General features: G+C 47.2%; 2 protein-coding genes, 1 long non-coding RNA gene and 1 pseudogene across 27 annotated transcripts in view; 2 read left to right on the forward strand and 2 right to left on the reverse strand.

Moving 5' to 3' along the window:
• LOC130523562 (NACHT, LRR and PYD domains-containing protein 12-like) overlaps window positions 1-12,575 on the forward strand; it is a 669,815-nt gene that overhangs the window by 462,353 nt on the left and 194,887 nt on the right. The gene's annotated exons all lie outside the window — the stretch shown is intronic.
• Window positions 1-12,575, reverse strand: part of LOC130523563 (NACHT, LRR and PYD domains-containing protein 12-like) — a 401,914-nt pseudogene that overhangs the window by 131,215 nt on the left and 258,124 nt on the right.
• The window catches only part of LOC130523568 (protein NLRC3-like), a 59,840-nt gene that overhangs the window by 1,108 nt on the left and 46,157 nt on the right, over window positions 1-12,575 (reverse strand). The gene's annotated exons all lie outside the window — the stretch shown is intronic.
• Window positions 5,394-12,575, forward strand: part of LOC130523612 (uncharacterized) — a 90,428-nt gene continuing 83,246 nt past the window's right edge. Inside the window, exon 1 of the long non-coding RNA XR_008949928.1 lies at window positions 5,394-5,460. This is a non-coding gene — a long non-coding RNA (uncharacterized LOC130523612). The remainder of the gene's footprint in view (window positions 5,461-12,575) is intronic.

Genomic DNA, 12,575 nt, shown 5'->3' on the forward strand with positions numbered 1-12,575 from the left:
CTTTGAACTTATATCCAGCCGTTGTTGAACATTTCTGGATGAATTGTTGTTTTTTAATTTATGAACGCTGCAATGGAGATAAAGAATTGAAGGAATGAACCACTGGAGGGGGTATTGCTACCTGACATGATCCACTCGCTTGATTTAAACGCCGATGTCCGGCCCCAGAAATCTTTACTTACTCGAACTTCCTGCAGTTCCTCACAGCTGGAATCAGGCGACGTCGTCCCTCATCTGAGGTGTTGTACTGCCTCCAGGTTCAGCTCATCCAGAACCTCCTCTGACATCTGCAGCAGGTAGGCCAGAGCTGAACAGTGGATCTCTGACAGTCTCCTCTTTGATTTCTTCTCTGACTTCAGGAACTCTTGGATCTCCTGATGGACTGACTGATCCTTCATCTCCATCAGACAGTGGAAGATGTTGATGCTTCTGTCTGGGGAGGTTTTATAACTGTTCTCCTCCTTCAGGTTGTTGAGGACCTTCTGGATGGTTTCTGGATGGCTGTTCCTCTGATCCAACAGTCCACCCAAGATCCTCTGATTGGACTCCAGAGAGAGACCATGAAGGAAGCGAACAAACAAGTCCAGGTGGCCATTTTCACTTTCAAGAGATTTCATTAGTGTTCTCCTGAGGAAGTCATCAAGAGATATGGCTGGATCGTTATTTGTGAACAACCATGAAAACCAGGAAAAGGGGTTTGGTTTGGAATATTTTAGGAACTGATTTATAACCGCTGTGTCTTTCCTGGTGTAACGGTGGAACATGTAGACGGCAGCCAGAAACTCCTGAATGCTCAGATGAACAAAGCAGTAGACTGATTTCTGGAAGATCACACTCTCTCTCTTGAAGATCTCTGTACAAACTCCTGAGTACACCGACACCTCGGAGACGTCCAGTCCACATCGCTCCAGGTCTTCTGAGTAGAACATGATGTTTCCTTTCTCCAGATGTTCAAACGCCAGCCGACCCACTTCAGAAGGAGTTCTTTATCAGCCTCAGTCAGTTCCTCTGGTCTCTGCTTTCCTCCATACTTCTGCTTCTTCCTCTTTATCTGAACCATCAGGAAGTGTGAGTAGAGGTCAGTCAGGGTTTGGGGCAGCTCTCCTCTCTGGTCTCTGGTCATCATGTCCTCCAGAACTATAGCAGCGATCCAGCAGAAAACTGGGATCAGACACATGATGTGGAGGCTCCTGGAGGCCTTGATGTGCGAGATGATTCTCTTGGACAGATCTTCATCACTGAACCTCCTCCTGAAGTACTCCTCTCTTCTGGGAGTCAGTGAAGCCTCGTACTTCTGTGATCCTGTCAACACACCAGGGAGGAATCTGATAGGCTGCTGCAGGTCTGGAGGTGATCCAGATGAGAGCTGAGGGAAGCAGGTTCCCCTGGATGAGGTTCACCAGGAGCACCTCAACTGACGATACTTGTGTGACATCAGAGATGACCTGATGCTTGTTGAAATCCAGTGAAAATCTGCTTTCATCCAGGCCATCAAAGATGAACAGAAGTTTCCAGACAGTCAGATCTTCTGCTCTGATCTTCTGTAATGTTGGATGGAAAACATGAAGCAGTGAGAGAAGACTGTGCTGCTCATCTCTGATCAAGTTCAGCTCCCTGCATGAGAGCGGAAGCACCAGACTGATGTCTTGGTTCTCCAAACCTTCTGCCCAGTCCAGACTGAACTTCTGCACTGAGAAGGTTTTTCCAACGCCGGCGACACCGTTGGTCAGAACCACTCTGATGTGTCTCTGTTGCTCAGATAAGACTTTGAAGATGTCCTGGCACTTGATTGGAGTGTCCTGGATGTTCTTCTGGGGGTTCTCTCAAGCTGTCTCACCTCATGTTGTGTGTCCACCTCCTCACTTTGTCCCTCAGTGATGTAGAGCTCAGTGTAGATCTTGTTCAGCAGGGTTCCACTTCCTGCTTCATGAGTTCCTTCAGTCACATGTTCACATCTTCTCTTCAGACTCATCTTATGACCTTCTATCACCTCCTGCAGATCACTTCCTGAACATAAGTAAACCAATGATTTCCATCTATAATAAATCATCAACACAACTACAAATTCATGACATCACAAATTAAATCTCATATTGAACAGTTTTACTTTGTTTGGGCTTCATTTCAGCATCTCCAGATCTGCTTCCAGATTGTGAACAAGAGGACTCTCCTGGTGGAGCTGACTGGTCCCAGTTTGATAGGATGTGCTCCCCCCTCTCACTATGAAACCACATCTCTATTAGTCCTTTGATTTATAGGATGAAAGAACCTGATCAAGACTCAATATTGTTCCAGCATTTATGTCTGAATTCATCTTTCAGTTTAAACCTGATTCTTGTTTCTAATCAACAATATTCACATTAAGTCTGTAACTATATGAGTGTCTGAGGTTTAAGTGTTAAACATCTCCAATAATAAACTCACAACCTGCTGCTGTTAATGTGACTAACAGCTGCCACACAAACACATCATCACGCTTAGTTTTCTTACATTTCCTCTGAACTTCTGAAGTTTATTGGTCTATCTTTGGACATGTCACTCTTCAGGGACACCCAGCTGGGCCTGTGGACTCTGCTCTGTCCTCGTCCATCCTGAGGAAACATCAGAATAGTGATGAGACTGTGATGAAGGTAAATAATCTGGAGAGGTTGGAGTTAAATAATCCCAATTCACTGCATTTTTATCAAACAGGAACATTTCTAATCCATTCTGGATAACAACTGAATCAATAAATCAATGATGTCTCTGTATCATTTTCATGTTTTCAGAGTTTAAGCTGCTTTTTTAACTGTTCCCTGCAGTGAGAAAAGAACTGGCACCTTTTCAGCCCCTCATCCTGCAGCACTGAATGTGCTCTAAAGTTTTTCCAGAGGGCTTCTTCAGTTCTGAAATCGCTTGGGAGAGAGCTTGAAAATATATAGCCCCTGTTGGACCATTTGCATGCTCATGATCCGGGTGGTCACCTGAGAGTCGTTAGCAGGGTCGTTGTCGGGTCGTTCACCTAGTTTCTGTTGAGGTGTCTCCCCTTTGTCTGCTGGGTCCATGGTGATGAGTCACTGGGTCTCCTGGAATGGTGTGAATGTTTTGTTTTGCTGTTGGAAGGAGTGGAGGACTGCATTGTATGTGGGTGATAGGAAGTGCCTCAGGCCACCACCCTGTTCAAGGATGGTTTCTCTCCCATTTAACATGGATAGCTTCTTAACCCCCCTTTCAAACCAGCGGTCTTCTCTGGCCAGTATCCTTACTTGGCTGTCCTCGAAGGAGTGCCCACTCTCCTTTAAGTGTAAGTGGACTGCTGAATCCTGACCCGAAGAGTGCAACGTCTGTGGTTGTGCCATTCTTCTGTGGAGAGGTTGTTTGGTTTCCCCAATGTACAGTTCCTTGCATTCCTCCTGGCCACTGTACAGCATAGACAACATTACAATATACTGGCCAGAGAAGACCGCTGGTTTGAAAGGGGGGTTAAGGAAGCTATATCCATGTTAAATTGGAGAAACCATCCTTGAACAGAGGTGGTGGCCTGAGGCACTTCCTATCACCCACATACAATGCAGTCCTCCACTCCTTCCAACAGCAAAACAAACATTCACACCATTCCAGGAGACCCAGTGACTCATCACCATGTGACCCAGCAGACAAAGGGGAGACACCTCAACAGAAACTAGGTGAACGACCCGACCAACGACCCTGCTAACGACTCTCAGGTGACCACCCGATCATTAGCATGCAAATGGTCCACAGGGGCTATATATTTTCAAGCTCTCTCCCAAGCGATTTCAGAACTGAAGAAGCCTTCTGGATAGAAGGCGAAACGTCTTCAAGAGAAGAAACTCAGTCCAGTTGACAGAGAAAACTACCTTGGATACAATGACCTGGATGACTGAGAATTTACACAGACTTCTTCCAGAGCAAACGTCTCTGCACTTGCAGCAACATGTTGTAGTCATGGATCCGTGAGGAGAACCGGATACAGGAAACGCCCCCACTTTGATCCCAAAACCCAACTGGTGGCCAACGGTGGTCCGGCAACGACGGGGACGCTGGTCCATCGGCCCACAACACTGGTTTTCCACAGGCCAACATGGTGAAAGGACTGTCTTCAGCTCAGCCACTAAATTATCTGGTGCTACATAAACATACTAGTCAGGACTTTTTAACTTCCCTCATTTGTTCCCCTCTTCAATTATTTCTATGATCCAAGTCCTCAAAGATCACTGCTCTATTTAAAATAGATGAAAGAAATGACACCCACTCCTGCATTTCTTTCACAGTGGTTCCACAACATAGAACAATAAACCACTGTGAGAAAACGTGCAACATGAACCCAAAATCCTGTTGGTGTCCTGTGATCCTGTGTGGATTTAGTTATTTAGTTATTGTCTTAAATTGGTCCGGCTGAGAGATGCTAACTTGCACACGATTAGATGTTGTTTGACAGGTAATACCAAAATATCCAGCTGTAACTGGACTGTGAACAGCTCTAATAACTCTAAGAGCTTTTCACCTGTCACAAAAAAGTTTTAAAATGTGTTAATACCTGTTAAGACTCTCTAACAACGTTAACAGCATAATACTCACTTTACACTCAGCTTGTCGCTCTTCTGCTTCGTCTGAAGAGAAGTTCCCTTTAACTTTTACAACCTAATCACAGCTTTATGGAGTATATATTACTACCATAAAAGCATTCTGGGAGGGTTTAAAGTTCTTTTAGGATCAGTAGCAAAGAGCAGAAAAGTAAACTAAACTTCACTTAGAAAGACTATTCAACTAAACTAAAGCCAGACTATAAGAAAGTTAAATAAGACCGATTCATTTATAATGTATAACGATGTTTTGTGCTAAAACTAAATATGAAGCCTTGTTGAATTTTCTTAAGCCAAGAATTCTTCAGCTCTATGCAGCTCTTCAATAGTCACAAAACTGTTTTCAAATCTTGATTTTATCTCCAAACACAACTGTCAATTCTTTTCAATAATGCTCTTCGTTTCCACTCACCTTGTCGGTCTTCAGTCTCCTGCTCAGTCTGAACGGAATACTTTTACCTTTCCTTTTTCCGCTGTTAATGAACAACTTTATGGCTGTTGATTAATATTCCACTACTATAAAAGCATTCTGGAGGGGTTCAAGATTAAAAGTTGTTTTGCTTTTTAATGCCATAAATATGTTTTTGCATTTTAAATCAAAACTGAACTTAGTAAAATAAATAAGATTTATGATGCTTGACAGATTTGAAAGACTTGTAAAAGCAGCATATTTCTGCAGCCCTGGAGTCCAGGAGGAGCAGCAGAGGTCAGAATGTGTCGGAGCGCGTTTAACTATTGTCTGCAGTTCCACGCGTGTCCACCGGGTGGCGGTAAAGCACCACATGATATTTCTCCTTTTTGGAACTTCTTCAGCTGCGTTGAGCTTTAAATCTTCACCTGTCGCTCCCTTTAAGCTCTAAACTTTGCGGTTCTGTGTGTAGTTTGTGGTTTGAATATTTTTGATGAATTCTGATGAAAATGACTGAAACTGTCAATGACCAATAGAAAGTTCGTCCATTGTTCTACTGCGTCACACATTTTCATTATTATTGTCATTTTTGGGTCTAAACTGGACCAGTTCTGTGAGCTGTTTTGCTTTTTCTGGACCAGATGTTCCAGGCAGGTTCCATCATCGGACACAGACGGAGACAGGTCACGTGACAACAGTCAGCCTTTAGTTCTTTATTACAGGAGGATCTGGTTTATATACAGACACGTATCTGCAAAATACTAAAAAGTATATGAACCCAAAGTACAAAAAGTCTACATCCACGCACACGCGTGTATTAAGTGTTTATACACACGTGTGCGCGTACGTGCACACTGTATATTCATCTAATAACTGTTAGTTTCTAAAACAGCAAAGTAGAGTCACTGAGGCACGGCTTCACCTCCTTTACACCGAGGTTTCCCTGAGCAGGTGTGATGAACTGTTGCAGAAGGAAAAGCATGGAACATGTTAATAACCGGACACAACAACACTCAGGTTTATTGTCTGACGGCATCAGTGTCTCTGGTTGCATCTGTCTGAGGAGCATTGTGAAACCAGGAGCAGTGTAAAGGGGGGGGGGGGGGGGGGGCAGTGAGTGTGATGCTGCATTCATCAAACACACAATAGTCAGAAGAGAAGAAGGAAGAACAGAAGCCCGTGTTCCTCAGTGTTGGTGTGGAGACGGTTTGGAGGAGCAGGAAGCAGGCTGGACTCTTCCAGCTGGCTTTAATGCCACTTCTCTTCTGAGAACCTCCCAGCAGCTTTCTCTCCACCATCTTTTTACGCTGAAGGTTTTTGATCATTTCAGGTCAGATGTTCTTGGACTGAGGTTAAACATGTTTGTTCTTGTGCTCGGAGCGAACCGACGATCCTCTAAAGTCAGGCATCCTAAAGGTGGATGTTTTCTGAGGCCTGGAGGCTTTAAAGTGGCGCTTTTACCCACTTGTCCTCGTTCTGTTGGAAACTTGATCCAAAAACCTTTTCTGGAGCTTCATGTTCTGCTTTTTTGAAGGAATGAAATGGTTTCATCAGCGCTGCCGGGGGCTGAGCAGGCTTCATAAATCTGAAGCTCTGAGATCCTTTAAAGATCTCCTGGAATCAGCAGATGGGGGTTTGATCCAAAACTGTAAGAATCAGTCAAGCTATCAAATCTTGACTCAGTCCAAGCGTGAACCAGTCCATCCAGAGCTGATTATGGCTCAGCCAGGAGGAAAGCACGGCCTGGGGGGGTTCATATGGAGCAGGCACCTCTGGCTCTATTGCTACTGAAAACAGCCCTTCAGCACAGCAGCCTGGAATACAGTTCTGGAGAACACCTGTTCCCAACAGAACCTGTTTAAAACGGGACCAGTAAAGATGCCCGGCGTGACCACGACCACGGGGAGAGAGGGGGGGGGGCAGAGACAGGCGGTAACGCCGCTGCCCACCGATTCACCTGGAAACAACAAAAACCCCAGCAGCTTGGACCCAATATGGCAGCGTGTTCCTCAGAAACGCTCCTCAAACTCTCCCCACAGCTTCATTGCTAAACAGGATTTGGGTTTTTTTGTCCGTGCTAAATGGAAAGTGTTTGTCCTTTGGTGGTCCAACAGGACCACGATTTGGATGGATGGATGATTTGATGTTATTGAGAATAAAAACAGCTGAAAATGGAAGCGGAGATGTTTCAGAGCACCAGAGTTCAGAAAGAGTTTCTAATCACACACCGCCTGTTGGGAATGATGAATGGATGAATTTTTATTTAATTTAGACTAATTTAGACTAATTTTAACATCCTTTATGCCAGTTCCATAGAGCGTAGCGTGCACACACACTAGCAAAGATGATATCCAAACAGCCAAATAAATGGGAGTCAAAAGAAATCATTTAAAGCTCATATGTCAGAGTCAAGGTCGAGGGTTTTCTATGGCCCCGGGATGATATTGATTTATTATTAGAACCGGCCCACAGGCCGCAGATGTTTTACACAGGCCAATACTACATTTCCCACAATGCAACGGTGACAGTCTGAGCGGGAGGTGGCTTCATTTCATTATTTATCAGTAGTCATTAGCATAACAGCAAAAGTTAACTTTCAGATCCCCATAAAATGGCAAAAGGAAGGTGGACACTGAGAACCGGGGGTTCAAACAAGGTGGGAGTGGGAGCACATGTTCACGGAGGCAGCTGGGAAACCTGGGTGTCTTCTGTGTGGAGAAAGGGTGGGGTAATGAAAGAATATCATCTGAGACGCCATCATGAAGCTAAACACAGCCGATCTGTCTCTGAGCTTTGTCCTCCACACGCTTTTTGGTGGCCTCCAGCTCCCTCTGGAAAAACTCTGACGCGGCGGGCAAATTGTTCAAAGGGCATTCTGGGGTCAGAGAGTCCCTCAGCAGCAGCATAAGTCTGATGCACCTTCCTTGAGCAGTAGAAGTAGCGAACAGGACCCTGCTGATAGAAAAAGTGGATGGAAGATCCACCCGTCCCATACGGAGACTTGGGCTGTCCACAGGCCAGACAGGGTTTCGTCTGTCTCATCTTCTGCTCTGGTCGCTGCTGCTGCTGCTCCATCTCTAGAATGCCCTGCACAATTTTTTCAATGGAGTCCTGCGTCAGAGGCGTGGGCAGGGCGGCTGTGGGAGGAGTGACAACAGCCGTCTCCATGGTGACTACAGGAACGCTGGTTGTTTTGCTCCCCTCTGTCAGGAGTGAGTACACAGCTGTTGAGTCTCAGGAGCTTCTCTGGGCTGGTGTTCAGAGAAGAACTGGTGTTCAACAGCTTTGCCAGATGCTTCACATAGCGGGATATGTGAAACCTGGTTGTGGGGCGGAGCAAGCTGTTCGGATCGGCCGCAGACCGATGGACCATGTCTGCGTAGTCTGGATCCACAAGCCTCAGGATGTCCTTGTCCCCATGATGATACTGCAGCAAACTATCAATAGCGTCTTTCATGGGAAGAGTCCAGCGTGTGTGGTCCAAGACAAACACTCCACCACCAGTCTTCATGGGTCCAGTGCGGGCGCTCCTCGGCGAGGACTTCAGCGGCAGGGGCAAAGCTCCAGAGACGTCTGGAACACAAACAAAGCAATAATGCATCCTTAGTAACTCATATTATCGCGATATGGGCTATTGAGAAAACACATTAATATCCATCCCTTAATAACAGAAAGTGTAATATTTAACACATCAAAAGATTGAGATACACTGACCACAACCTAACTAAATCTATTTATTTTCAATCATTCGAAGGCCTTAATTCCAACATGCCGCTCTGAAAAACCCGATTATGGTTGACCCGCCCACTGATCTTTCAGGATCCTGGTCATCCTCTGCTGGAATCTCCTTTACACGTCCAGCAGCAGAGAGATGGAAGCTGACAGTGGCGCAGGGGGAAGGGGAAGCGACGGCACAGCAGTCGCTGTTGCCCAGCTGGAGGAAGGTGTTGCCCCAGGAGCATTCGTCTGGAGCGGGAGGGGGCACAAGAGCCGAAGGCGGATCCCTCTTCTGCATTTTGTGTTTGTCCCAGTCCAGAGGGAGCGGAGGGCAGCCCGGTTCTCTGGACTCCAGCCCAAACCTTTCTCCAGTGTCTCTGTCAGAGAGGTGAACGCAGGGCACTTGTCTTGTCCCGTCACTGCCATGGAAGCAGAGTTCAACTCCCACATTGAGGCAGGGTCAAAGACAGCAGGGAGGACGGCGCCGGGCTTCTTCATGTCTACCGGTCGCTGAAAGTTCCACCGCACAACGCCGGTCATGGCCTGGGCCTGGAACAGTTCAGGGGAGACCTGCGTACCCGTGACCCACTGGGCCTGCTGGAAATGGTAGCCCTCCTGCTGAGATGTACCACGGACAGGGATCCAGACGGGGACTTTGGCACCTTCGCCCGCTACGTGGTTTAGCTGAAGGGTCCCTCCGTCCCTGTCCATTATCCCCTCAGACAGTTCTGGGTCACTGAGGCAACCACGGAGGATGTGAACCCTCTGAACGCGCCACGTCTTCAGCATGGATAGGGTTAGGGTTAGCATGGAGCATTTTTCAGTTTGAATGACGGCAAACAAAGAAGATGGCTGATCTCACCTGTCCATCCAGTGGTAGCCGGCCTTTCCCACCCCAGCGTGGCTGTACCTCTGGGCCATTCCTTGCTACATCGGATGCAGGGACCTTTCTGTCTCAGCCTGAACCATCACCCAGGACACAATGAGCCAGTTCTCATTCATCACTGCCAAACTGGACATGGCTCCAGATGCCAGTGTCACCTTCCTCGCCATCTTCCTCGTGGGTCCGACCTGAAACCTGCCCCAACGTGCCCTGGAGGAGCTTGGTCAGAGACGGCTGTTGACGCTTGAACTCATCCAGCAGGCAGTCAGTCAGGTAGAATCCGGACACAGACACCCCACCCCAACCTTCTTGGTCCTCGTATGGCCCGAAAGCACGTGGCCGATCTTCCATCCTCTCGTATGGCCCCCATGGTCTCTGTGTTACTCCCACGCCCCACTCGTGCCCTCCCTGACGTTCTGTACGGCGTGCAGATATGCCAGGTGAGCTCGTTCATACTTGAGGTGCATGAGCTCATTCACCTGGTTCGCCATATCGGTCGGTGACTTGCCAGAACGCCGCAGTTCATCCATTACCGACTTGCACACAGCCTTCTTGTAAGTCAGGAATGCAGGCAAAAGGTTAGTAAAGCGCACGGGCAGCTTCTCCACCCATGGAGGGTTGTCAGGACCAGTTCCTGCGACAGGCCTTGCAGCAGAGTCGCGAGGAGGAAAAGATCAAATACTGGCCACGGACGCTGACGATCACTCGAGGTCTGCCCACGCCTGCAGAGACCACCTGAGGACGAGGACAGCTATGGAGGCACGGCAGGATGTCATTGTTCCTCAACCTGACCATGATGTGGCTCTCTGGCTTCCAAATGAAAAATGGATGGAGCTGAAAAAAGTTGGGGGACGGGAGCTCAGCCACCATGTCCAGTAGCTCCGGCTGAGGAGGAAGACGCCAAAGAGAAATTGCGTTCCCAGGGTTATGCACTGGTCGGGACCCAGGCCACAACCCAAGTTGTTGAAGCTCCGTCCTCATCCACAGCTTTTGATGTGTGTGAGCAGATCCACTGCTCATGTCGTGGTCAGGGACAGGCATGGGAACAGGAGCTATGGGAACTAGGATAAAGTAAAGAAGACAGTTGAACAACATAAAGTTATCATTACTGAAGAGACAATTTCAGTGCCCCCGCCCTCACATGATATAAACACACGATACAAGGAAACAAACACGCGCCTCGGACACTTGGTTTCATTCCAGAGCTCACACGTCAGATTTTTTCCATGTCAGTGACAAAGAATCGTGTCAATTTGAATCACCCCGGGACACTTTATTATTGTTCAACACCCACGGAATGGGGGAAATGTACATGGTTTAACATACCACTCTTTTGGTCTGGGTAGAGTCCGTCAAAGGAGGCACTCTGCCGTCAGAGGTCTGTGCCGTGCAAGAGTCAGGTCCTGAAAACAAGTGCAGACTTGCTATTAAGAAATTACAGTCACTTCACCTGATGACAACATGGAAAGAACAGTCAGCTGTACATTACAGAGACATCAGGTTGTTCATCAGCCCTAAATAAAAAGAAAAGGAAACTGTTTTTCAACGAAGCATGCAAAGAGAACAAAAACAAACACTTACCCTCCTCCTCATAGTCAATATCAGTTCATCATTGCACGGATCAATTCATAGTCCTCACGACGGTTATTATCACACCAACATATGAAGAGTAATATTAAGGAACTCGGCCGGAACATCAAGAACACAAAAATAATAAGATAAGTTTCAGATTTGGAGAGGAATTCTTCATGGAAAGGAACGGAACTCCAGCTCTGAAACCTATTTTTCAGAAACCTGTCTTTGCTCCTGGTGGCACTCTCGGCAGGGCGGCTGCTGCTACTAGCATAGCATCTGCACACAGATGAAAAGAAAAACAACAGAAATCAGATACGGCATGGACTTTGTTTGTCTGACATGAAATAAATGTGGTAACGGTGTATTACAGCTCTGGACTTGCAGATCAGAGTTATGGATGCTCAGCATCTCCCTTTCCATCTCCACGTCCTCCTCCATGGCTGTGTTAAAGACAAAAATACCGGCTACAGGTTATTAGTAGAAAAGAAAAAAACCTTTTCCCAAAGCTGAACTTGTCACATGAAGGAATGAGCATACCCAGGGGCTCAGCTGGGGCCTTCATGGGATGCTCAGCAGGTGTGGAAGATGTGGTGGGCTGCTGCCTCTTCAGCAGGTTCTGCTGCAACCTGGACATTCGTGTACCTGGAACGCAGCGCCTGCCTGTGACAAAATCAGCATAGCCATCACCTCTGCTGTCCCAGATCTCCTTCCACCTGCTCTTGGCTCGGGCACCAAATCCAACCAGCTGGTCGTCTTCAGATGAGGCAGTCGCTCCATCCCCTCTTCCGGCCTCATAAGTGAGGAGAGCCTGGATTTCTTGGAAACTGAGGGCATAACTCACAAATGACTGGAGGCTGTCCTTACTGTGGCTGTCAGCCATACAGAGACCTGCTGCCTCCTCGCTCTGCACGTTCTTGATCAGATACACGGTGGATCCTACGTCATTCTGCAAAAGCCATCTGAATGACTTCCCTTTATATTTACCAAACTGCAGGACATAGTCTCCCAGCACCTCCATCTTATCTGAGGGATCCCCCCCTCTTTGTCGGATGACGGCCAAAGCGTTCTGCCGTACGAGGTCCTCCCTCATGGCCGCAGACTTGTCCTGAGGAGTGGAACTCACCCGTTTGGCTTCATCAGATGGCTCCTGGAGGAGAAACCCAAGAGGCCCCTTGCGGAACACGACCCGAAGTTTCCCAGGGAAAAAGGCAAATTGCTTCTGCATGTTGAGCTGACATAAAGGAAAAATGTCTATTAATTTTCTCATTTTTATTAGACACTGATAAAACAGTTCCACCCATTTTTCAAATCACACCTGATAAATGTGATCAAAGGAATCTTAGGCCAGTAAAAGATAAAGTGTGGTACCATGCGTAAAGCTGTGTGTGTGTGTGTGTGTGTCTGTGTG

Source organism: Takifugu flavidus, chromosome 4 (assembly GCF_003711565.1).
Source record: "Takifugu flavidus isolate HTHZ2018 chromosome 4, ASM371156v2, whole genome shotgun sequence".
Lineage (NCBI taxonomy): Eukaryota > Metazoa > Chordata > Actinopteri > Tetraodontiformes > Tetraodontidae > Takifugu > Takifugu flavidus.